The sequence below is a fragment of the Myotis brandtii genome, unplaced genomic scaffold (genome assembly GCF_000412655.1).
Source record: "Myotis brandtii unplaced genomic scaffold, ASM41265v1 scaffold483, whole genome shotgun sequence".
Classification (NCBI taxonomy): domain Eukaryota; kingdom Metazoa; phylum Chordata; class Mammalia; order Chiroptera; family Vespertilionidae; genus Myotis; species Myotis brandtii.
Window position 1 is genome coordinate 3,195 of NW_005368456.1, and position 25,207 is coordinate 28,401.

The following is a 25,207-nucleotide window of genomic DNA, read 5'->3' on the forward strand; positions in this document are numbered from 1 at the left end:
ACGGAGCCCCAACCCCCCTGATGAGCCCTGCTCTGTGCGTGACAGGGGGCAGCGCCCCAACCCCCTGATGGGCCCTTCTCTGTGCGTGACAGGGGGTGGCACCGCAACCTCCCTATCGACCCTGCCTTGAGTGTGACAGGGGGCGGTGCCCCAACCCCCCAATCGGCCCTACCCTGAGCGTGACTGAGGGTGGCATCGCAACCTCCCAATATGCCCTGCTCTGTGCATGACAAGGGGCTGCACCTAGGGATTGGGCCTGCCCTCTGCCACCCGGGAGCAGGCCTAAGCCAGCAGGTCATTATCTCCCGAGGGGTCCCAGACTGTGAGAGGGCACAGGCCGGGCTGAGGGACCCCCCCCTTCCTCCCCGAGTGCACAAATTTTTGTGCACCGGGCCTCTAGTAAGTTATATAAATGTCCAATCACTATAATGTACATCCAAAACTAATATATTATTATATGTCAACTATATATACATATATTTTTAAAAATGGAAACAATATCCCCAAATTTCTGTTCTTGCCTGGAGGTAGGAGTAGGAAGAGATTACAGGTACCTATATTTCTGAAATCCTGCTTTGATTGAATCAGTTCCACTTGAGGATCATCTGCCAAATCTACTCATGACATATCCAATGCCCTTTCAGCTTAGCCCCTTCTCTAAAACTCTGTTCTCTTGAGATAAGTGTATTCTTAGTATGTCTTGCTGATTATCAAAGGAAGGTGGCCTCAGAGAAAACTACATCATACTAACAAAAATATATTTAAAGTGAACATGGGACTCCTTTGTTCTAGGAAGCCTTTGATTCACTAGATAACCACTGTCTACTTTTCTCTCAAGGTCTTTAGCCTTGTGCTACCTTCTAAGATCACATCTTTTTCCTCTTATCCCCTCACTCTTCTCTCTATATTCCTAAATTCCTGTTTGATTTATTCAAAGAAGTTTAGCCTTCTCTTGTGTTAACTTGGCTCCTGCAGCCCATGACCTCTGAGTACCACTTTCCTACCAAGAAGCTTGTCAGGAACTTTTCTAAACCAAGATATCCTCTCCCTTAGAGACTTGTTAAACAAATCAATTTATTTTACTTTTTACCATATACATGCTAAATAATATGCTCCCAATGGATATAGACTGGCCCTGTATTGAGGAACATACATAGAGAGAGGTAATCAATTAGTCCTGATCTGTTTCTCTGAATCATTTCTAATATTGGTTTGTTCAAAACTGATTACACTTGGAGAAATGAAGGCATCTCAATAATCATTGCATTAAAAATAATAACGCTCATGGACAGCACTGTGATGATTGCGGGAGAAGGAGGGTGGGGGTAGAAGAGAGTATAGGGGGGATAAATGGCAATGAAAAAATAAAATAAAGAACCATAGATAGGATAGAACATTAAAAAATAATAACACTAATAAGAATCCTTGAGACTTTCTTCCATCTTTCTTATTAAACAAATCCCAATGTTACCTGAGCAGTAAATAATAAGCTAAACCCCAGAGGACCAATTAGGATGGCTATTATGAATTGTGTCCCCCCAGAACACATATAATAAAGTTTTAAGCCCTATTACTTCAGAATGTGAGTATATTTGGAGATATGATATTTAAAGAGGTAGTCGAGTTAAAATGAGGTCATTAGGGTAGGCCTTAATCCATTATGGCCAGTGTACTTATAAGATGCAGACAGGCATAGAGAAATGACCTTGTGAAGACACAGGTAGCAGACAGTCATCTACAAGCCAATATGAGAGGCCTCAGAGAAAAACAACCCTGCTAACACCTTGATCTTGGACTTCTAGCCTCCAGAATCATAAGAAAATACATTTCTGCTGTTTAAGTAATCTAGTCTGTGGTACTTTGTAATGGCAGCCTTGGGAAACTAGCATAATGGGTCTAAGTCAACTAAGAAATGCATTTACTTAGTATTTGGCACAATTATTTCTAAAAATTAGATATAATGGGAACCCTTTTTGGTCTTTCAAAAATGTCTCTTATATTGTGCTTCAGATATCATGCTATGAAGAGGTAATGCATGAAACTGTAATAGTCATCTTGAAAGCACGAAAGAAAGAAAAATTCAGGGACATTGATCTTGGCCTTTGACTTTGTTGAGTTGTTGATCCAACTTGAGAACTGCAAATCTCTGGACATCTTTTTTTAAGTTTTATTAATAACTCTGAATTGTTTTAATTAATTTAAACAAATACTTGCTCATTTACAGCCGAAAGCATCAAAACTTACACTTACAAGCATTGCATTAACTCTTTTCATATGAAGTCAGTTTGACTCTTTGTCTGAAATCTGGAAGACTCACTGTCAGAGGTAATATTAGTGTAGCAATCACAAGAATGAATTTCATCACATCAGGAAGTTGAGAGAAATGGATAGAGGAACACTAGGAAAATACCATTAAAATATAGCTAACATCACTTGGTAAAAATGTCTCTCTAGCCTTTGCATATTAATTCTTTCATTCAAGAAACATTTACTGAGCATGACTGCTTTTACTGTACTCTGTGCCATCTCCATTGAGATACTGGAGATTTTTTTTCCTGACTACCATTCAAAATTGTTTATTGTGGCCCTGGTTGGTTTGACTCAGTCTGCGAGTTCAATTCGGGTCAAGGGTGCATACTTCCGTTGCAGGATCATACCTCAGGACACGTGCGGGAGGCAACCAATCAATGTGTCTCTCTCACTCTGTTTTTCCCCCTCCCTTCCATTCTCTCTAAAAATCAATGGAAAAAATATCCTCAGGTGAGGACTAACCAAAAAAAAATTGTTTATTGTGAATATGGAGATTAAATGTTTTCCTAAGACCCATTCGGCCAACAGAACCAAATGAGTGAGGTAAAACCTGGCCTGTTGCCTTTGGCTCCAAAAAACAGCAAGACACTGTCTCTGCCCCATGCCATGATAGGGAGTCCACCTGTAATAGGAACACCATTGGTCATCCAGACAATACCTAAAGAAACATCAAAAGGCACAGACAGTTGTTAGCTACAGGGGTCTGTGCAGCTGCACGTCTCTGCTCCAGAAAGCAGCCCACTGGCACAGGCAGCAGTCCAGAGGGCAGTCCAGTTTGAAAGCCTGCTGGCGCCACTGAGACATGGTCAACTGCCACTCTCCCTTAAGCCTTGCTGCTCCAGAGGTGGGAGAGCCACTAGCACAATTGGTGGCAAGTTCAATCATCTTTCTGAACCAAGCAATTCATAACTGGAATGAGGAGGGAAAGGTTTTTTTAAGCCTAGGGGTTTTTGTTTTTGTGTGTATGTGTTTGATGACAGCCAAGGACTCATTATTTTCCTGCCAGGTGCCAATAACTGAAGAGCCACTTTTGAGGGCGCCAAAGCTACCGTCTCAGTATTGTTGTTGCCCCACTGCAGGGTGGGTAGGGGCTGGCAGTGGGACAGGCTGTGTTTTAATTGGCCTCCTCCTGGAAGGGAAAGAGCCAAACATTTGCGGGATGCTTACTAGAGCCAGTTTCAGAGTAATAAAAGTGCATCTTTGATACACAGAGAGTTTATGTTCTTCATAAAAATGCTAATTGCAATCTTTGCAGAAAGGAGTGGCAAGAATGCTTTTCCCTTCAGCTTTTTAATATGAATATGGTTGTACTATGTGAATGACCTTGTAGTCACTAAAGAGGGGCAAAGCTTAAGTCCTCTCTGCAGCCTTTCAAAACCCACTTTAAGGTTCTACCACTACGAATCTGAGAGCATTCAAGCTCTTTTCATGGAAAATTGGAAAGCAAGCTATTTGTTTCTTTATAAAAATTTTTTTTTTCTCAATACAAATACACAGGGGGAGCTTAGAATAATTTTTTCCTTCAGTGAGTATGTTTTTCCAAGGTCAATTTGGAGGTTCTTCCTATTTGGCTGAGAAAAACTGGAGCCCTGGTAAGCGCGTTCACAGCCCTCGCTGTGGCTTGGAAACCTTCCCCACCTACAGATGCTACAAGAAGTTGCTGATGTTTTTCCAGGGCCCCACTGTTTGCTTCTCTCCATACAGAGAAGGAAGACAGGGTGATGAGTGAGATTTTATTTGTCCTGTGGGATGACTCATTCAGCAAGAGTTTCCGACCCAGAATTCTAGTCTTGCTTTGCTCTATTCATTCCGCCTATACACAGCTATGCCCAGCCCCTTTTAGTTTTTGGTCCTTGGCAGGTTTTCATTCAAAATCTCCTGTTGTCCTCTCCCTCAAATCTCAAAATAATAATAATAATAATAATAATAATAATAATATTTTTAAAGTTAAATTTCCCTCAATTGCACTCAATTGACTCTGGGAACTAATTTAAAGGGCAGGCATTTTGAAACATGATCAACAAAATAATCAGTTCTGGGTTACATTAAAGAGCATCCTTCCAGACTGAGCCAAGCCTTAAGAGGGAAAATAACTCCTTCAATCCCTCTCACCATGAAGAAGACTCTGTCTCAAATTCTTTTTATTGAATATTTCCCAAAATGACACCTTTCTTTCCAATAGGGAGAGTGTGCAGTCTTTCTCAGAACCCAGTCCCATCTTTGGTCCAGCTTCAGGCAGGTGTTACTCAGCAGCTGTGGGTTGCTGTGGTGCTCACAATGTCTCCACAGCAGATGTTGTGCATTCTCAGAAAGGCACAGCATTTTTTAAAAAGAACTGGGGTGAGCGGGGTGCTAAAAACATAGTGGACTAATTGAAAAAAACTTCATACCATCTAACCAACTTTCATTGCAGCCATACAAATCCAGGAGAACAAATATTAATGTTTGTGTTCATAAAATCTGATTTCTAATATCTCTATCATTTCTTCTAATTTATTATAACATATGCAAGATACCATTCTTTAAACCTTGTCTTTCTACATCTGCAAATCAGACAAAGAGAAAGAAGAAAGAGAGAGAAGTAATATTATTTCATGAAGATGCTGCTGCCCAGCTTTATAATGCATTGCCCTTTTATTATAGGTCACACAATAGTCATATGGAAACTGTCTCCTCTGCATGTTTTAAATCTGGCACAACCCAATAGTGACCAAGAATCCCAGTCTAATAGTAGCTTCTGTGGACTTCAGATTACAGTAGACAGGCTCTACCCCAGGCTACAGTGACCAAGATTGGGAGGGACCAGCCAAGTCAAAGATCATGTGCTAGTGAAAGCAAAGGTTTAAACTCAAGGAAGACTTGCTACAAACACCAAGTTTAATTCAAGGCTAGTGTCACAGCATTAAGAGTCCACAACCAGATTAATCAGCATTAAATGCTATGATGCTCTCATAAAAGTTTAAAAAGTGAAACTAATGAGTGGGATGAGGGGATAAGGAAGAAGCTGGTGAGCATGTTATGCTTCCGTAAGGAGTGGATAGGTCTTCCTAGAAGTATTAATGATAGTATCTCTTCAATTAACCAAGTGAAGGAAGGGTGCAGTGAGCTAAAGAGAGGGTACCACAAGAAGAAGGAACCACATTAGTAAGAGTATGTTGACAATGAACTGCAAAATGTGCATAAGAAGCACAAGAAACTATGAATGGTGAATGAATGAATGGCTTGAAATGAGTAGGTAATAGCAAAGGGCATTGATGGCATTTGAAAAGGCAAGTGACACAGTCAGATAAATGGGTATAGCAATGATCTTGGGAGAGTCAGAGGATTGAGAGATTTGAGACTTCCTCTGTTTTTCTCCTATGGTCACACTAAACATGTCATGTGATAATTAGATTTTTAATGTGTATCTTCCCCTACAAGAGCAGGCACAGATACTTTTTTGTCTTGTCCACTTCTATATCCCAGAATCAGCTAGATGTCTGGCATTTAAAAAGTATCCAATCACCTAGCCAGCATAGCTCAGTGATTGAGCATTGTCCTATGAACCAAGAGGTCACAGTTCAATTCTCAGTCAGGGCACATGCCTGGGTTATGAGCTCAATTCCCAGTGTGGGGTGTGTAGGAAGCCACAGATGAATGATTCTCTCTCATCATTGATGTTTCTCTCTCCCTCTTCCTTTCTCTCTGAAATCAATAAAAATATTTTTAAAGTATCCAATCAATTTGTGTGCTGAATGAATGAGCATATGAATAAATGAATATGTAAAGGGTAAGGAAACCTGGGGTATTATCCACTAGGATAGAAACAGAGATAGACCCATGCAAGTCTTTATGAAATGTTAAAATCAACAGCACTTGGTAACATTAGATTTGAGTCAAGAAAAAGGGAAGAGTCAAAGGTGACATATTTAGGAAGCAAGTGTCTGAGAGAATAAAGCTGGTTTGGGTGGAGGTGGAAGGCCACATTCACTGGAGACAGAGTGGGACCAAATCCAAATGGAGATGAGGTTGGCTTTGGTCCTATTGAGTTAGGATAGTGATAGCTATCTTGCTGAAATGTCTAGAAAAGCAGAAAATACAGCACTGGAGCTCAGAACAAAAGTCAAAGCTAAAGAGAGGTTTGATCTTACCTGTTGAGAAGCATCATTAAAGCTGTGGGCAAGGATGAACTTGTCCAGGAGCGAGGGCAGAGAAGAGAAAGCAAACCAAAAATGGTGACAAGATGAGCTGGTGTGTGAAGTGTGAGAATCAGGTCTTGATTTCTTGATCCAGGTGTCTGATCTCTTACCAACCATGGCAACCCAGAAAACACTACAGATCCCTGTCCTGCCTAGGGAGATGATATACATGTTGCATTGCAGCCATTAACTACAATCACCAGTTCTTGCCTCAACCATTAACATCTTCAGAGCAGCTCAGAGATTGTCACTCGAGGCTTTACATTGCTAACTTATTTTTCCCTCTGATGCTATTTAGTTTCTGATGATGTTATTAAAATAAAAGGAATTTTTTAATGAGCTGGGAGGGAATCCACTTAACCAAATTATTCCTAAAAGAAATAAAACACATCAAGACTTTTTGCTTTGTGCCAATGCAGGAATATAGGATCCTGCATTGCAAGAACCTTCTTATGTAAATATTTACAAGGTGAATAAAAAAGGAAAGTGGTTTGGGAACCACCAGATGGAATACTACAAGAACAAACTTGAATACTGTCAAAATGGGCTCCACCAAACTACAAGCATCCTCTCAGAAATCCACTGTTGCCTGGGGTGAGCAATGAAGAACAGAGTTAAAGAAAAAAGCAGCTTCTGGCAGCATGTCCCTAGACTCCCATTTCAGCTCATCTCTGAAAATGGAAATTTTGTTTTTCTTAAAATCTTGAAAAACTAATTATAATAAACCCCTTAGTAATATTTATGAATTGATTCATTGTCTATCATTCCTTTATAATCACCTCTACTCTTTCCTCAAGGCCTTAAAAAATGCTATTTGGGTGTTTAGGAGTCTGTAAGTAGGAGCAGAGCTTGCTCCTACGTCGCCATCCCCCCTACCAACGTCCCCAGGGCCAGTCCCTTTGCATTCACTTCTGAGGTTGCAGGGTCTGTTCATGCTGCTACTCATGGGTCTATGATGCTTTTTCAGTTTCCATTTTTCCATCTCTCTTGGGTAGCTTGATTATAAGGAAAGGATCATTAGCAGATATATCAATTATATGATGTTTTTGTAACTGCTCTCCTGCCCTCCCCTCACCTCTCTTTGGGCTCTTCTATGCAATCCTCTTCCAGCTCATAGCACATTTAAAACAAACTTGGCTCACAATGCACTTTGAAAATAACCACAAAATAACTTGATTGTAAAAATGTTAGCTGCAAAAGTAATAAATAAGGAAATAAATAAGTGCATAACCACAGAGGCTTGTCTGGCTCCTCGACCCTCTGCCCACGGGGGCCCTCTGATGTCTATCCTCACTAGTGGGGCAGCCAGGAAAATGGGAAGGCACCTCATCCTTGCTCAAGGTTCTCTTAGGTGAAAGTTACACAGAAATAGATTTTTTAAAATCTCATTGTAAGATATACAATTCGATGTCTGAGTTATCCAACAATGAAAACAATTTCACAGGGTGAGAGAGGTGGGCTGCCTGACCAGATGCCAGTTCAGAGCACATAATAAAGGTCAGGCTCTGTGCTTAGATGCTTTCTTGTGACATCTCTTTAGTAAACCTGAAAATTGAATATGACTAGTCCCAATATGAAGATGAGGAAACTGACACCCATCAAGGAGCACGTAGAGCTTAGACTACAAGATTTCAGAGATGCTATGAAATCTCCTTAATGACTGAAGTGCCATGGAGGGTTGGGTAGGGGACGTAGATGAGATCTTCGTGATTATTTTTCACTTACTTTCAAGCCTGGCTGTTAAGATGTCTCCATTTTCAAAGATTTGGGGATTAAAACACCAAAGTCTAAGCTTCAGGCTTGCCAAGTTGTTTACTTATTGCTACTTTGAAATCCTGATAGCCTAGAACTCCTCTTTATCAAAAGATTTCTATGGCCAACAGATTCTGCCAAAGGTATGACCAGTTACAGTCCAATCCAACATGAAATGGGAGGCTGAAAGCTCGGCCTAGAGCTGAATAATAGACTCCAAAATGTTTAATTCAGGGCCCAGAATCCAGTTTTCAACAATATTTTGTGCCCAGGGCAGGGTTTAGATATTAATAGAAAAGAGATCCACTAATGGTTAATAGTTGTAGAAACAGCAGCATGCTGGGCACTTTGGCCAGGGTCCCTGCATCACACAACCTTTGAGGCCCCTATTCACACCCTAGTCATAGGAATGGTACCGCTCCCCACTGTTGTTCCCTGCCCAACAGAGCTGTAAAGCCAGTGAGCATAGCCTGTTTCAGGGAGGTGCAAAAAGACCAGAACAAAATAAAAAGAAAACAATAAAAACACAGCCTCAAGTCAAAGTGAACACACAAATGAGGAAGACAGAAGAGCATGCAGTTGACAACTAGGAGTAGGGCAGTTAGAAGTGCAGTGGGTGGACTGAGAATGAAACCACTGGTCAGTTTGTCAGTCTTACATCCATTAATGTCTTTGGTTTTAACAACTCCATAAATAGGAGTTATCATCCCCATTTTTCCAAGTGGATTCAAATGAAAAGTGATGATTCTAAAATCTCCAGCTCTTAAGTGGGAAGCCCAGCCCAGTGCCCAAGTCTCTGGGCCCTGCCTCAGGGATTTCCACCCCCACCCCCCACATCTGACCTCTCACTATCATACTGGAAATGCTATGGAAGAGGGATCCACAGCAGCTAGGTGGGAGCTGCTGAAAGACAAAGTTGAGGAGGGGGGGAAAGCCTTAGGAATGAGGCACGGAGGTGATAAGGAGGAGACTGGAAAAGGGGTGTAGGACATAAAATGACCCACAGTACCTTTGGATTTATTAAAATTCAAACCAAATTGCTCCTTCTCTAAGATGTAGTATTCCAAATGCTGAAGGTTTATGGTTTAAATACAATTTTTGTAACTCAATCAGGATGGAACTCTTTCTAAAATCAATTATGCATTTGTCCATATTGTAAAAGCATAAACAATATAATCTAGCCTTTGTGGGGGTGGGGGGACAATAGGCTGCTACTGACTTCACTGAACTCTAATGTAGGATAACATTCTGGAGGACACTCCAGATTTAAAGAACTGCTTGACTTCCATGCTCAGACAGCTGTGATTTTTTTTTTTTCTGGGACCTGTCTTGTTTTTCTGTCTCCTCTCTTTTTACCAAGACATTAGCTTTGTACTTCCCTCCATTTTCAGTAGCCTGCCTATGGCAGTCCCTTTTTCACTTCTGATTTGCTGGTTTTGGTCTCATATTTGTAGGTAACTAAATTGATTAGCATTTTGCATAAACTAAAATTAATCAAGCTCTGAGTGAAGGACTATAGTCCATCGTCAAACTATGTAATATTGGGCATTAAGTTTGAACCATTCATGTGGCTGTACCCATGGACATTGCTTATTTTCTAGGTTGACTTGTGTTTTTTCAGTGAGTGGCCTTCAAGATCTAACTCAAATAAAACCTCCTTCAGAAAACAGTCCATGAATCCCCCAGCACAAATTACTTCTGTTCTGAACTCCAAAACTACCAGATGTGCCTTGGCAGGGGAGGTTGGGGTGGGCACCACTGCCTTCCTGGGGTTTGTTGTCAGTGGGGTGCTCCTTCTATTATAATGAAAGATTAAAGACAGATTTGCATTTTATTTGTCTCAATATCTTCCCTCGACAAGGGCGTTGTCCATAATTAAGACATAAAGATTGTCTTAGAGGATATTTTATCCTTGTAGAAGGGGCAAATGGGGGGAGGAGACAGGAGAAAAAGTTGGTGGGGAAAGAAGACAGAGAAGGTAGTGGGGAAGGGGAGGAGAAGGAGAGGTGGGAGAACTTTAGTTCCTTAGTGTCCAGTATTTCCTGAGTCTCTTACTAGTTTCTGTCCAGTGACTGCCGACAAATATAGCCAACTGCCACCAGAGCTAAGACTGAGGAACACAGGCACCCAAATGAGCTCCCAATCATGTGCACCAGAAAGGACACCAAAGGTCAGGAGGCCCCGCTGCCTGGAAGCTCGAGGGAGGAGGGAGCAGCCCAGCTGGCAGGAGACAATACACTGCTGTGGCTGTGGACTCTGCCCTTTCCTGCCTCTCGGCAGCCTGGCTCCATAGCTGAGCTTGTCCTGGAGTGAACTCCTCAGAGGCCCTCCTTCTCTCAGACAGGTATTCAAATGAGTAAATGTTTTATTTTAAGAAATTTTGTTTAAAAAAAAAACTGGTCTCAGAACTTTCTCTGTTCCTCTTGCTCTCATACTCACCAATGCCAGTAAAAGAAAAATAGGCTAGTTTGAAATCAACAAAATCATAGCAATTACACATTGGTTAGACTCCCAATATAAGTCCTGTGAATATGCCTGCTTTGGAACGTTTCACAACCTGTCTTCCTTTAGATTTGTGGTTGAGTGAATTGATACTATTCCTCATGCAACACAGATTCTGATTTATCATAGCATTGTCGCAAGATATGTAGCCTGGTACAACCACATAGAGCGTCTGCCCTTTTAAGATCTTGTAGCTTTGATTGAAAAGCCTGCCACGCTGACAGCGCATCTCTGTCATCTTGGCCTTTACAGCCCCTATTCTCAACAGCACTTCACTTTTCCTTTAGAGAGCCACCTTCCTACTCTTCATCTGGTTATGAAGAACTGACCTTACTCCTCTAGGTTCACTTGTAGAGCAAATTCAGGCTTGGCCAATCAGTATATCTCACCTGTCTGAGTTAGAGATGGGCACGTGCCCATGTCAGTCTATTGAGTCAATTGTGGAATTTCTGCCAAAATTACGTGGAGATAAGAACAAAAAAAGCACTTTTGGTTAACCTTTTTAAGCTGATATAAACATACAGCTGCTGAAAATCACCAAGAAAAAAGAAAGACCTGATAGAAAAGCTAACACAGAGAAAAGCATAGCTGATAGAAGAGAAGCATAGTTCTGATTTTCTTACTTGATATTTATAATTATTCAGCTATGCACCCCAAAGGATAATTTTTGAAACCTACTTTGAATTGAGTTTCTGTTAGTTTCAACCTAAAGAGTCCTGGTTAATACAAGTGCAGGCTAATGTAATATAAAATTCCTATCTTATAATGCTTAGTTGTTTATAAAGTACCATCATATGCATTATCTCATGTGAATACCATAAAAATTCCAAACATTGGCCATTATCATGCTCCCTATTTAATACATGAGAAAATTGTGGCTTATTTGCCGAGGCACTGATAGCCAGGCAGGAATCTTGGTCTCCTGCTCTAAATCCAGTGACACCCATCCTTGTTTCAAGGAGTTTACAGTCAAGTACTAGAGACAAGCTGAGCCCATGTGTAAAGTAAAACAATACAAAAACAGACAGTCCATGCAACAGTGAAATACACCTAATGAGGCAGCATTTGCTTGTCAGTAACCCTGATGGTCCTTAGAGCACCAATGCCTTGTTTGTTGAGAGGAGACAGAGTGCTGAGGCTTGGCCGCCATTAGGAGAATGTATGCAGGAAAACAGATTGCACTGTTCGTTGTTAAATTTCCCTGGAGAATTTTAAGGCATCTTGGGATATCAGAACCAGAAAGGTCTTTAGAAGTCTTCTAGTCCCGTGGTCGGCAAACCGTGGCTCACGAGCCACATGCAGCTCTTTGGCCCCTTGAGTGTGGCCACGAAGTTTCAATCGCACTGTACGTGTGCGCCCGCACGTGGTATTTTGTGGAAGAGCCACACTCAAGGGGCCACAGTTTGCCGACCACTGTTCTAGTCCAATGCCATCTTCTTACAGAGAGAGAGAGATATAGAAAGAGAGAGAGAAATAAGAAAAAAAAGTCTTATTATTATTTGCCATTCATTGACTTTTAAGTTCCAGGCTCTACTTCAAGCATGTCAAACTTGCGGCCCATGGCCACGTGCGGCCCACAATGAATATTTTTGTGGTCTAGCCAATATAATGATATGTAAGAAGTGTTTTAATAAAAATGTTGTAATTTAATTTTTACAATATCCTGTTATACATAATTATTAATAACGAACTACAACATTTGCTATGACTGATTACTATAATCGTGTTGCTTTCATTTACCTTATGCGCCTTTCACACAGGCACACCATTTTTCTCCACTAATACTAGCAGCAAATATTTTAGCAGCCGATTGCCATGTCATTAGTCTTGTACTAACTTGTTTGGTGTGCGTAACAGGAAATATTTCGCTTTCGGAGAACAAGAAAAATAGGTTTATTTGCATTATGCTTATTAATTTGTGTAGTTATTCAGTGCCTGGTAAGTTAATGTTCAAGAAAAATATTAATTTTTATTAAAATGTTCTATTATTTTATGTTAATGATTACTCATTTATTTTAGCGCTTTGTATTCAGTATGTCTCTATCGAAATAAACCTACATTTCTATGAAAATTGAAGCTTTTTTTTTTTTGTAGCCCTCATAAACTTAAACCTTGTTTATTTGGCCCATGTTAGCCTTTGAGTTTGACATGCTTGCTCTACTTTATCTACATTATTGCCAATGTTCCCATAAACATTGCAAGATAAATATTACTTAAACATTATAGAGTTAGAAAACAAAACTCCAAGGTTCTCCTCTCCCCTTTGGTTTCTTTGTACAAATTGAGCTCTTATCTCAAATGTCCCTCCTTTTCTTATCCAAATGCAAAGTACCTACTTCTAAGATACCCCAGAAGATTCTTTCCATAGAGACATTTCTATCCTTCCCCATTACTGTATTTTTCCTCCATTCAAGCCACAACCAGCCCTATCAAAGCACAAATAGTTCATTAGACGTAGAGGTCTTTGTTCCCACATTCTAGCTCCCCTCTACCAGACTGTTGGCTTCTTGAGATTAGATGCTATGCTTCATTTGTCTTTGTATACCCAGTGCTCACCAAGAGCGCTTGTACCAGGGTTGATGAGAGGAGATAAAGAAGAGAAAATAGAGGACACAGGCTTAGACTTAGGGAAATGTCCAAAGTTATGAGGCTGCAAAAGAACTGAAGAAGGCCAGAATGGAGGTGTAGAAGAACCAGAGTAATATTGGGTCTCAAGAAACACAGGAGAAAAGATTGCCAAAAGGATGCAATGCTGAAGAGAGATAGAAGAGAATGGGACTGGAGAAAAGGTCAGGCCCCGGGTAACCATGCTGGTTTTGCAACCTGCTGGTAATTCCTTGGAGAAAATTATCAGGGGTTTCAGATTTATCGAGAGAAATGCTTTTCTCTGCCAGCAATCTGGAGGATCTATGAGGTTGAGTAATGGTGTAATTACCCTTTTATGTCTGGCTTGCTTAAATGACCTAGGTTGAAAGACCTTCAGGGCATAAGGTTTTCATCTTCTAAGCAAGGATGGGTTGTATCATCTTAGCTCTCATAGGAGAAAAAAAAAAACACAGCACAGTGATGGTGAAGCCCAGTGTGCCAAGGAAATTAGGATTTAAAACCAAAGTACAAGCAGAACTAATAATGAGCTTCACTGGGTTTAATTAAACCCATAGGTAAGAGATTCTTAATGGGTTACTATAAGAAATCTAGAAGTCTAGGAGCTACTCTCCTAATTTGGGTTGTTATGGTCAGGGAGACAAGCCAGGCTCTTCTCCAGAATGGTCTCCATGGCCACTACCAGAGACGCAGTCCTGGGGCAGACTAGCCTTGGGTCTGTTTCCAGGAGGAAGAAAAAACAATGAGCCAGAAAAGATCTAATTTTAGTGCTTCTACTTACAGATGTGTGCCAGGTGGGCAAGACATTTCCCCTCTCTGTACCTCCATGAACCTAACTGTGAAGTGGATAGTATACTAACGACTTCCCCACAGGGCTGATGAAGGAATCCAATAAGATACTGGCCTTGAAAATTATTTGTAAACTCTAAAGTGCTGTATCAATACTACAAATTTCCAGCAGTAGAAATAAAAAAATAGAAATATTTCTAAGGTTTGAAAACCTAGCCCACATAACTCAATTGTTTTCCATTTTTTCCTAATCATTAAGATTCAAGTATCTGCTGATAGGGACTTTTTTTGGTATTCTTTCATTAACCCATTCATTGTTTAGCATATAACTGTTTAGGCACTGAAGATATAAAGGAGAGAACAATGGCATTAATGATAATAAATACCCAGTATTTCTTGAGCATTTTCTATGTTCCAGGTTTTATATAAAAGCACTTGACATTACAGTAGCAATCCCCTCCCCCCCCCTTATCCATGGGAAGTGCATTCCAAGACTCCCAATGGATGCTGAAACTGTGGATAATATTGAATCCTACATATACTGTTTTGTCCTATACACACACTTTTTCACTTAAAGGAAGCATTTTATGGCTTTTCTTTGGCATATTCAAATTTTCAGCATCACTACTCTTGTGCTTTGGGGCCATTATCAAGTAAAACAAGAGTTACCTGAACGCAAGCACTGTGATACCCTGATCACTAAGAGGGCTACTAAGTGTCCAACAGGTGGGCAATATGTAGCATTTGAGGCCCTGTACAAAGGGAGGATTCATGTCCCTATTGGGACAAAGCAAGATTTCATCACACTATTCAGAATAACACAAATTTAAAACTTAGGAAATATTTATTTCTAAAATTTTCCATTAAATATTTTTGAATAGCAATTGATCCCAGGTAACTGAAACTGCAAAAAACAAAACCATGGGTAAGTGGGGACAACTATATTGATTCATTTCATCTTTTTAAGGTCACTATGAGGTAGGCATATTTATTTATTTCATGGTACAGAAGAGAAAACTAAGACTTAAAGAGGTTCAGTAATTTGCCTTAAGTCACACAATAAGTGGCAAAGCCAGGACTAGCATTAGGACCAACCCAAGTTGCCTATCCTTAAACGCTGTACATTTACCATTACGCCAGACAGTCACAATGTGGGGGATCCTTACTCTCACAGGACTTACAGACTCACCGAAGATGCAGACAGGCCAACAGGCAACTATAATAACTGCAGCCATGGGGAAGCACCTTGGAAGAACAACCCCTCTCAGAGAATGGGAATATGTGAGTCTGTGCACCAATGCCTGGGAGCCAGGTCTGATGCACAAATTAGTACCTAGCTTTAACCATATGCTTTGAGTACTGAATATTTCCTTCTGAAATATTTACAACCTTTTAGGTTTACTCATAATACTACCCCTCACATTTTTGTGGATTTTATGATCTGTTTACAAGGTATTTTAAACTTATGATCTCATTTGATCCTTCCAACAGTAATGTGAGTTGGGAGGGCCTGGAACAATTATCCCATTTTCCATATGAGGAAACTGAGGTCCGGAGAGAGAAGGCTCCTGGGCTCAAGTCACCCACTTATGCTAGAGAGAAGCCAGTGCTGGCAGCCAGGGTAAGGAAGGCCTACCCTTGCATGAATTTTGTGCATGGGGCCTCTAGTGTGTTATAAGAGATCTCAGAGTAGGATGTTGAAGTCTTATTACCACAAACATATAATTTTTAAGTAAAGCTACATTGTATTTATAGAGTGTCTTTTGTCACTTACTTGTAAACACTTACAGGCTCAGAGTTTAGAGAATTTTGCACCCTTGGGATTGCTTAGCTATTGAATTTGATCATTCCTGACTTTGTCTAATGTTATCATCTAATGTGATCATTTTGGTCATTTTAAAACATTGCTGGAACAGTACAGATCACATAGGGAGGCCTGGCACATGCAAAGCATATTAGTATCAGAAATGAACCATATTTACTTCCTAGAGCAAGGCAAGCCCTCCAAGCAGAGTCTTCCATTGGGCCAGAGCTGAAGAATATCATTAGGGTAGAAAATTGATTTCAAAGCATTATGAAAAAAAGAGTCTTCAGAGACTTTGGACACATTTTCTATCTGCTGAGTATAGTCCATATAGTTTTAAATACCAGAATGAGTTTGTTTTTTGTTGTTTTTTTTAAATAATTTCTATGGCTGTTATGCTTTTATTGAAGGGAGGTACAAAATGCATCAATACAAAAGACTGTTTTCCATATTCATTATCATAGTGATCAGTGCAAATTTAGGAATACATATTGTGTTAAACCTCAAAAACTACAAAGTTTCCTGCAACTTAAATAATGGAAAGGCTGTTTTACCCACCACCTTTATTAAAGTTCTAAATGGTGTCTGAGGTGGGGGGGGGGGACTAAAAGAAATAGAAGGCTTTTTTCAGCTGTGGTTTAAGAATTCCAATGAAGTTATATGGCAAATGACACTGTCGGACTATAAAATTTCCCCCAAAGGCCTTTCTAGTTGACAACATCACAAACTTTAAAAGTATTTCTAATACCATATACCAAGGCACATTGAGTGGCTTAAGAGTTTTAAGGCCTGGAAAGCAGCTATATCTGAGGATTTAAAAACATTATAAATTCCATTTCTCTCCTACAGAGAAACTTTATAAAGTGTAGAAGTGACTTTAAGGATATTGAGAAAAACCCGTTTTCATAAAGCTTCAATAAACACCTTAAGGCACAAATGTTCAAAACGGCCTGTTCACCAAAATGTCACTGCATTATAATTTTAGAGGTAAAGCTACACTGTGCTTGTAGTAAAAGGACATTAAATTTATCCCTAGTTAAAAGCACCAGATGCCAAGCTCAACAAAATAAGTTTCATATCTCTTCCTCTCTCTCTCTCTCTCTCTCTCTCTCTCTCTCTCTCTTTTTCCTTCTTCACCAAAAACCACCCAGGCATGTAGCCAGGAGAAACTCCACACAGGCAGTTACGTTTATAGCGATTGACACTTAGTAAGGGACAGAAATTGTTACAATTGACTCATGTGTGTCTCAGTGGTTATGAAGGATAAGAAAGTTATGAATGACTGGGTTCTATAGGGAGGTTTGAAAACTATTAATTTAAGGCTCATTCTCTTCTAAATTTTAACCAGTGTGCTTCATATAACCAAGCATCCTTGAGTTTGATCTTGGTTGCTCCTGGATACGTCATATAGTTTCTAGGAATAACCAAACTGAACTATGGACTTCTTTTTTGGAAGTCCAGGCTGAAATATATTGTGATCTGATTTATCAAGTTCAATACTTGGATATGTGATCTAAAAAGTATGAATATCTTTATTAGTGACAACAGAGCAGAAAACTGATGTAATTTGTAAAACCCTGGCATATGATGATCACCAGGAGGAGAGGGTGTGGAAAGGAAGGACCAGCCAGTCTGCAATTTGAATGCTTATCTTGAGGACTGAAGGATATCAGGGCAAGCCACTGGACCTCATAACTGTGTAAAGGAGAGCTTCTGAAACCCTTACCTTAATCCCCAATATTATCCTTTGAAAAACACAGCTCTGATCATGAAACTTAACAGTTTAAGATGCATTCCTTTCCATCTAACTCCTGAGTGGTCTGTGTTCCTCCCTGTTCCCAAGTCAATGAACATGCTATTCCATCTCCTTGGAATGCTCCTCTCAGACTTTTTCCTCCCTGGAAAACTCCTACATCCTGATACCTGGCAAGCTCACATGTTACCTTCTCTGAGAAATCTTCCCTGACTACCAGTACAGTGAGTTTCTTCTTCTGTGCTCCCTTATCACTGGGCACATGTTGCATTTCAATATTTTACAGGTCTCTCTCCTTCACTACATTAGAATAGAAATCATATATTATATACTAGAGGCCCGGTGCACAAAAATTCATGCACTGGGGGGGGGGACCATCCCCAGCCCCACCTGCCCCCTCTCACAGTCTGGGAGCCCTCAGGGGATGTCCTACTGACAGCTGTAGGACATCCCCCAGTTTGGCCTAAGCTGCAGTCTGGCCTCCCTCTGAGGGAGGCAACCAGGCTAATCAGGGGAAGGTGCTGCCCCCATCACCCCGCTGCTGCTGCCACTGCCAGACACGGTGGCAGTGAGGCCTGAGCCCCGGACCTTGCAGCCACCAGGGTTCATGGCTGCCTGAGCCCTGGGCCTCACAGCTGCCTGAGCCCATGGCTGCCTGAGCCCACGGCTGCCTGAGCCCTGACCTCACAGCCACTATGGCTTTATCCAGATGGACATCTGCCCTAATTAGCATATTACCCTTTTATTAGTATAGATTTTCAGTGTCTCACAAAATGACTGCTACATAGCAGGCACTTAAATGTTTGATGGGAAGAAAAAAGGAAGAGCAATATGGAGGAAGGAAGGAAGGGAGAGAGAGATGGGGAAGAAAGAAAAGAAGGGAGGAAGAAAGGATGGAAGGAGGGAAGGAGGAATGGAAGGAAGGGAGAAAAGGGAATGTAGGAGTAAGGAAAAGAAAAAAGAATGCAGGAAGAAATGTAAGAAGAAATGAAAAGAACTTTGGTTTCCCAACTAATCCTGCTGTGAAATAGGGATAATCTCACCCCCTCTCCACAAATATGGAGAATCTATATTTGTTTCACAGTCTCTCAATTAAGATGCTCATTTGGATCTAATAAGACATTCATTGACTTTTGGTTTTCTATTGATTCTGAAGAGGCTTCTAGGAAGATTTAATAAGTGTAGAAAAGATAAATAAGTATACAGGTAATAAACTAGATTACATAAGCAAAACATTACTTAATTACATTCCTATTAATATACTGACTCTGTAATGAATTTCTGAGGTATTTAATTATCAATTTGACAAGATAATCTAGGGGTAGTTAATGATTATACCAGTAAATTGTTTTTTAAAAAAATAACTGACAATTATTAAGTTTCATAACAGACATCAAATTAACTTGCTAAACTGTCTGGTTAAATAGACAGCAGTTAATTATGAGGTACTTACACATGCCTCAAATTTTAATATGCAAGTCTTTTTAATGGTGTAATGTCAAAAGTGTTGTGTAAGGGAACAGTTTACCCACAGGGAACACGCACAGTCCCTGTAATGTGGCCACTGGACAAGCAGGAGCGTGAACTGTAACACTGAGCCTGGTTTGTTTCACTTTTTATCGTGGAACAGAAAAGATAGAACTCCCCAAAAGAGACAAATAATTGTCATACATAGTCGGGTCTGTGGGGCTATTTGAGCTCTCTCTCAGAGGGAACTATGGAAAAGCAGCCAGATTGCAAAGGTTTAGGATAATGATGGTAATAATGCCACCTTATGAGCATCACCTATGGCTCAGACATGGTGCAGGTGATTTATACAAGCTTTATATTTTCATGTTCAAAACATAGAATAGCCCATAAATATGCAGGTTTTCCTTGTAATACTTAGTAGGAAAGGAAGAATAAGAAATCACACCCACCAGGTCACTGAGATGACGTGACTGTAGCTTAAAATGGCAGCCCAAGGCTGCTGGCCACTTCGTCTGGAACCAGACAGATGCAATAGTCCCAGTGTTGAAGACACAAACCCACTCAAAGACCATTTGCTTTTCAAGGACCTAGGGTATCTGTTTTTCATTTTTTCTTTTATTTATTATTTTTAAATTTTTATTGTACTTATTGGGGTGAGTACAACTTATCACTTTAAATTTTTAAAGTACTTATTGTACTTATTTAAATTTATAATTTCTTCATAAAATTATATAGGTTTCAGGTGTACAATTCTATAACACATAATCTGTATATTGTATTGTATGTTCACCACCCCAGATCAAGTCTCCTTCCATCACCATTTCTCCCCGCTTTGCCCTCTTCTATCTCACCCCCACCCCCGACCCCTGGTTATCACCATACTATTGTCTGTGTCTATGAGGTTTTTTCCCTTTGCTTAATCTTTCCACCTTTTCACCTGGCCCTCCAGCCCTCCTCCACTTTGTTTTTCCACTCTCCCCCTACTACTCAAACTCTGTGGTTCCAGAAGACCCCTATCAAAACTCAAGTTTCTTGGGTCCAGCTCCTCTCTGTTAGCTCTCATGCTGCTTTGTGGAGTGACCACTGGCACAAATTAAACATTGAAGAGAATATTTCTTGAGTTGTATTGAATTAAATTGAATAGGATTGAATGGGATGCCAGGGCATAGAACAGCATGGGGTGGGTGTGATGGGATGAGATTCCATTACTCTATCCCATCAGATTGGACTATATTGAATTGAACCTTAGAAGGAAGGAAAACAGACTCCAGAACCTATGTTACTTTACTACTAGGCCAAGGCACATTCAATGATTGTGAAGTAGCATGAGAACCCTGCAAAGTCCTATGTTCCAACCTCAGCACCATCACTTACCAGTTATATGATGTAGGTAAGTTCCTTAACCTCCTTGTGCCTTCCTAAGTAAAGCTAGATAATGGTAGAAACTACTTTAGAGGACATTCAATTAATTAATTTGTGTAAAGTCCTTTGAGTAATTCCTGGTACATACAACTTAAAAATAAATAAATAAATAAATAATTTTTTAAAATCACCACTTTGAATTGTATTACACCTTACGTAGCCTTTTCACATATGGTAACTCAACACATGCATAGGGAGGCTTATCCCTATTATTCCCCATCTGGCCAATAAGAAAATTAAAGCTTCTAATAGCAAGTGCAGATCAAGAAGTCAAACAGGACATAAATGGTCAGAGAATTTGAGCCCAGTTCTGTCGTATTTAAGGCTATTTTCAGTTCAGTTGGTACCGTCTTCTTAATGTATCCTTACAGTTTCCATATGTAGTCCTAACAACCATGTATGCCATTGGTCACCTGATAGGCAAGAATTATGAGATGTCATTGTAATGTTGGAATAGCCTTTATGTTGCCCAGTCTTCGGCAAAGAAAAGCATTCCAGCCTGGATTAAAGTGAACCATCTGTGTTTGGTGTGACACAAATAGCCCCAGTGAGAAAGTGAGGAAATCTGAATTCTGGCCCTAGCTCAACCACTGACTTTTGTGATATTAACAACTAACATTTGTTGAGAGCTTAATCTGTGCCATGCCCTGCATTTATATCATTTAAACCACACAACAAACCATGGACATTGATACTTTTCTTAATTCATTTTGCAGAAGAAGCTGCTGAGGTATAGGGTACATAAGTAACTTGTTCCGGTCCAGCTGCTAGTAAGTGCCATAATAAATGTTATTTGTAGAATGAGGAGAGCAGACCCATATGACCTCAAAGGCACTTTTCAACCGATTCCACCTATAATCGAGTGAGCTCTTGCCTAATCTTCACTCCTCTTGGGGGTAATTCTGTGGTTCTGGAAAACTCCGAATAAACCTCATACATCTCAAGGCCTCCCAGGATACCAAAGTTAGAAAATTGGTGAGTCATTGCATAATGTGGGATTTTCTAATCATTGAAAGAATAAGACATGAGAAATCGGCAACAGATGAAAATATCAAATCTTCCCAACCCACTAGTTTCACATATACATTTATTACATTTCTAATCATGAGGCTCATTCCATTTTGCATTTTTCTTCACTTAATATACTATCATAAATATTTTTCCAATAATTATTGCTGTTATTGTTCATAATTTTCACTTCATGATTACATAAACAACCAGCCACAACTACCAAATAATATTGGGTGAAAACATCACAATGAAATGATTACTCTGTTACTAAACACTTAGGTAGTTTTGCTGTCTTTACTATTACATATAATGCTGCATGAACATTTTTGCCCAGTTCATTTTTTATCAGTCATATTTTTTCTAGAACATGAACTTCCAGGAAAAAGCTAAGGCAAAGAGCGTGTCCATGTTTGTGGCTCATACACTCTGAAAAGGGAAAGTATAATATTAATGGACCACATATGACCCTGCAGAGTTGAAATCTTAAGACATTGAACAGTGAACCTGGGTCCAGATTTTGAATGAATGTGACTAGATTGCTAAGATGAAGAAACATTAATTTAACAGAGATTTTGAATGCTGAATTCTTGGCACCTGGATCCAAGGCAAAGCTTGCTTACTGTCAAAGAGAAAAGGGTCTGTGAGAAGTGCCTGCAAAAAAACAGACTTCCAACAATAAAAAGAGATATTACAGGAATTTTTAAACACTCAAACCCTCAAGAAATTAGCACTTAGGAGACACAAATAAACCAGTTTTCTTGGACCTCACTGTGATATTTTAATCTTCATCATAAAGAATCACCAATGTCAGCTAATCAGAAGAGTTGGTTCAGGCTGGGAATCATATGAATGCATATAATTAACTTGACATTCATTTGCCAGTCAGCAGGCCAAGTCCTTTTTTTAAGCACACATTTTCCAATTCCAGAGTTTCTTCTTGTTTTTCTCGACAAAACCACTCCCATAATGTACCCCCCATTATTTACAGTTTAGGTTGTTTTTGTTTTATCTGTCTGTTTTTGTTTTGCTTGTCTTAATGGACGAAACTTAAAAACTTGCAGAATTCTTCTAGATTTTTTTTTTTTATCACTTGTATGGATACCTCACCCACAAACTAATTTTAGAGCAACTTATCACTTTGAGCCTTTCCAAAGCAATTAACTTAGTTTTCATTGGAACAACTGTTTTTATTTCCATACTTATACTTCAGCTGTTTGCATAATATTTAAATTATATAATTATATTAAGTAATAAAAGTGACATAAATATGTTTTTTGGGGAAACCAATTAACCCGTGGTAAACATACAGCTCAATTAGCGGGAGGAGATGAGCACCAGGACACTCGAGAGCAGCCTATCAACCATGAGTATTTACTAGTAGTATGCTAAGCCTGTCTGTCAGAATGGAGGGCTTCTGTCAGCTAAGCAGAAGTTGAAGCTACTAAATAATCTTCAACACAAAATAGGAGAGAAGGAGAACTGGGCTCCTGTCCCCTGAGTGCAGAAGCAGTGTATATCTGCTGTTTCTATGTCAACAGGGGGCTAACACACTAAGTCTGACTCAGGAATGAGAGCTAAATGTCAGAGCTTATGTCCTTTACTTTCTTGGAAATCTTATTCCACTGTTAATTTTAACTCAGTGATTTCATAAATTTTGATGTGGTCCTAGATCCTTCGGATGAAATCTAAGGATGTTTTTCTCCAAGACAATGTGCAGATGCATTAACAACTGCATGCCTCTTCAGAGAGCTCATCAATTTTGTGGAGCCTGATCTTTCAGGGTTCCGTTGATACCAGATCCAGGATCCCTATTCTAAAAAGGAGGAGTGCTGCTGTAATGAAAACAGTTCTATCATTTGTTATGAATTCTGAGCCAAGATACAATGTGTGCTTGAAAGCCTTATACATTTGAACTAGACAATCCCTTAGAGATCATACCATTTCCCCCCATTTTATTTATTTTTTTAATTCTATTTATTGTTTAAAGTATTACAAATAGTAGTACATATGTCTCCTTTTTTCCCCATTGACCTTCCTCCTTCCTCCCCTCCCCCACTCCCGCCCAGCACATGCCCTCACCACCACCACCCCAATGTCTTGCATCCATTGGTTATGCTTATATGCTTGCATACAAGTCCTTCAGTTAATCACTTACCCCCCACTTCCAACCCTCCTCAGCCTTCCCACTGTAGTTTGACAGTCTGTTCAATGCTTCTTTGCCTCTGTATCTATTTTTGTTCATCAGTTTATAATAGAGAGCAGCAGTTTGTCTGAGGTCTTCTATCCATGACATAGTGCTCAAAACCAAACAAATTATGTTTTTATGCTCTATTAGCTTAAGAAAATAACTTCTTTTTAATGGCTAGTGAACAGGATCACAGCTATATTTGAAGCCCAAATATCTGACCAGGATCCAGCTTCCAGATCCACTGGAGGTGAGAGACTCAGAAAGATGTAGGAATTGGACCTTGAACCTAGAGCACCAGCAAAAGGTCTTGGGTTCTACTTCAAGCTTTACTACAAAGTCACTGATGTTGGGGCATTACTTCTATTCATTTGGTCTAAGTTCTCTTGTTTGTGAAATTGGATCATTTGACTAGGAAATTTATAAGGTTCATTTCCAATTCCAGAAACAAAGTCTGGTTGTCTTCATTTTCTTCACCTTTTTTCCCTTCAGCACAACTCAGAGATGGTGACCACTAGGGGTCAGACTTGCAAGAAGAAACCGAAGTCTTGATCTTTTTATTTTTTATTTTAACTAGAAGGAACCAAGAGATCTTCTAGCCTAGCAAGTGGTACCACATTTAAACAATTTCAACATGTGAAACTATTATATTTTTAAAGATTTCTAAGAAATAGAGGTTTCACAAGATTCACTTCTAAGAAAGTCCCCATTAAATTTAACCTAGACCACTCAAATAAAATTTTAATCTATCTCTTATTGTGGTATCTCAGGGAACACTGGTAATCAGTGGCTATTATCCTCTGAGTGAGATAGGCCTTCTTCTGAGCAAGCATCAGTTCATATCTCAGTTGTCATATCTGTAAAGTGGGTGTCCAGAATTATATTTATTTTTTCAATAATTAGCACCTTAGTACCTGACACTGTCCACAGGAAACACAGACATGGGCCAGACTGCAAGGAGCTTTAATGATCTCTAAGACCTCTGGGGTCAGCTCTAAAGTTCAATTATCTAGTGAGATTACATGCCATTTTTTTAAATCTTTATTGTTCAGAATATTACAGACGTTCCTCTTTTTCCCCCATAGCTCCCCTCTACCCAGTTCCCACCGTACCCCAGGCCCTCGCCTCCTGCCACTGTCCTTGTCCATAGGTGTAAGATCTTTGTCCAATCTCTTCCCACACCTTCACACCTCTCCCCGCCGAGAATTGTCAGTCCGCTCCCTTTCCATGCCCCTGATTCTATTACAATCACCAGTTTATTCTGTTCATCATATTTTTTATTCATTTGATTTTTAGATTCACTTGTTGATAGATATGTATTTGTTGTCACTTTGTTCTTCATAATTTTTTATCTTTACTTTTTTCTTCTTCTTCCTCTTCTTAAAGAATACCCTTCAGCATTTCATATAATACTGGTTTGGTGGTGA